Consider the following 2,500-nt stretch of genomic DNA (forward strand, 5'->3'; position numbering starts at 1 on the left):
TTTTGGAGGAGCATACTTGAAAATGGCAGGCATCACAACACCGAGGCCGATGCAAATGCAAAAAATCAAGCCTGAAAAATGGAAAGACTTCTCTGCTGTGGAGATCAAGATCGTAAAATATCTCCAAAACTGGAAGGCCCCTGGCCCAGATAAAGTCCATAACTTCTGGGTCAAGCACTTTGATGCCGTGCACAAACAACTAGCACGAGCACTTAGTGAGGTCACCAGAGACCCAAGTATTCTACCAGACTGGTTCACCACAGGAGTGACGTTCCTACTCACAAAAGGCAAGAACATAAAGGACCCAAAGAACTATTGTCCGGTAACTTGCCTCCCAACAATGTATAAGGTGCTAACCGCTTTGATCTCCGAGAGGATGTATGCCCATCTGCTTGGCAACGACGTCCTGCCAACTGAGCAGAAGGGAGGCAGGAAAGCAATGCGAGGATACAAAGATCAACTCCTCGTCGACAAAGCGGTCATAGAGGACGCGAAGAAAAGCAAAAGCAACCTCAGCATGGCTTGGATAGACTACAAGAGGCCTACGATAGCGTCCCACACAGTTGGATCATTACAGCTATGAAGATCTACGGAACCTGCCTGACCATCGTCAAGTTCCTGGAAGCAGCAATGAAGGAGTGGAACACCGAGATGCAGCTATATCACTCAGGCGGTTGCATTAAAACTGGTAGAATTGCCATCAAAAGAGGAATTTTCCAAGGCGACTCCTCGTCGCCACTGCTATTTTGTTTGTCGCTGGTTCCCCTGATCAACAAACTAACTAGCAACAACCTAGGATATGTAATGCACAAAGAGCACAGAGTCAGCCACCTACTATAAAAGGATGACTTGAAGCTCTTCGCAAAGGATGACGGTCAACTGGATCAAGAGCTCGGCGTAGTCAAGTTATTCAGCGATGACATCCAGATGGAGTTCGAACTGGAGAAGTGTGCTAAAGCAACTATCAGGAAAGGCAAACTTGTATCAGGGCCAAATGCTAAACTGAAGGGCGAAACCGAGATCCGGAACCTTGATCAGGAAGGAGTCTGCAAGTATCTCAGAGTAGACCAGAGCGACAGAATACAGCACAGTCTCATGAAGGAGAAGATCTGGAAAGAGTATTACCGTCGGGTCAGACTCATCCTCGACACTGAACTCAACGCCAAAAACAAGATTCACACAATAAACAGCTTAGCCGTGCCAGTGCCGCAGTACAGCTTCGGGATCATCGACTGGAGAGATATAGAGATCCAGGAAATGGACAGGAAGACCTGGAAACTACTAACAAAGTACAGAGTCCTGCATCCGAAGGCTGACAAAGACCGAATCTATATCCATAGAAGCAGTGGTGGCCGTGGACTCATCGAGCTGGAAAGTGCATACAAGTGCGATCGTCGGCCTAAGCGAGTACATCAAGCGAGGAAACAACAAGTATACCAGACTCGTAAAGAGACACAAATCAGAGAAGAGGAAATACTCTCTTGTCAACAAAGGCGATGAATTCAAGAAGTATATACCGCCCCAGCCTGGAGCCCAGTCAACACAGCCAAGTTTGCAAACCATCAAGAGACAGATGAAGGAAGCGTTGGCTGACGAGAAAATCAACACCTACTCGTCGAAGCCTCTCCACGGTCAATTCTACAGTCAAACATTCGAGAATTACGTAGTAAGTAATTTGGATGGCTTTGGAGCTCTGGGCTCAAAGGACAGACAGAGAGTCTCCTTACGGCACAAGATCAGGCGCTGAACACCAGATACCATCAGAGGAAGATCTTGAAGATGGAGGTGGACAGCAAATGCAGACTTTGCCAGCAGCAAGAAGAGCATGTCAGCCACATAGTTTCTGGCTGCTCGGTACTAGCGCTAAATGAGTTCACCCATAGGCACAACCGGATATCTAGCTACCTGCACTGGTCAATTCTAAGAGAGACTGGCCTCCCTGCATCTGATCAATGGTACGATCATCAGCCGGAAAAAGTCGTTGAAACAGAGACAATCACTGTGATATACGACATGCCTGTTAACACAGATCGGACCATTGGAGCCAATCGACCGGACATCATCTTCCACGACAAGGTCAAGAAAAGATGTCTTTTGATTGACGTGGTAGTGCCAAATGAGGCGAATGTATCGTCCAAGAAAGCAGAAAAGATCAGCAAATACAAGGATCTTCAGATAGAGATTTCGCGCATGTGGCACACTAAGACCCGCGTGATACCGGTCGTAGTCGGAGCATTGGGAACCGCCCGACTTGGTCTCCAGAAATACCCCGATGAAATGCCCGGAAAAGGGAGAGCGGAGCAAGTGCAGAAGATCGCACTGCTTGGTACGGCCCATATCTTGAGGAAATTCATGAGCACCTAAGGAATCCGGTGGATTCCCGATCTACACCAACACCAGCAGAAGCTGTGATAATGAAAATAATAATAATCAAAATAATTATGATAATGATGATGATAACAATGATGACAATAATAATAATAATAATAACTATACTAAT

The sequence above is a fragment of the Penaeus chinensis genome, chromosome 25 (genome assembly GCF_019202785.1).
Source record: "Penaeus chinensis breed Huanghai No. 1 chromosome 25, ASM1920278v2, whole genome shotgun sequence".
NCBI classification, from domain to species: domain Eukaryota; kingdom Metazoa; phylum Arthropoda; class Malacostraca; order Decapoda; family Penaeidae; genus Penaeus; species Penaeus chinensis.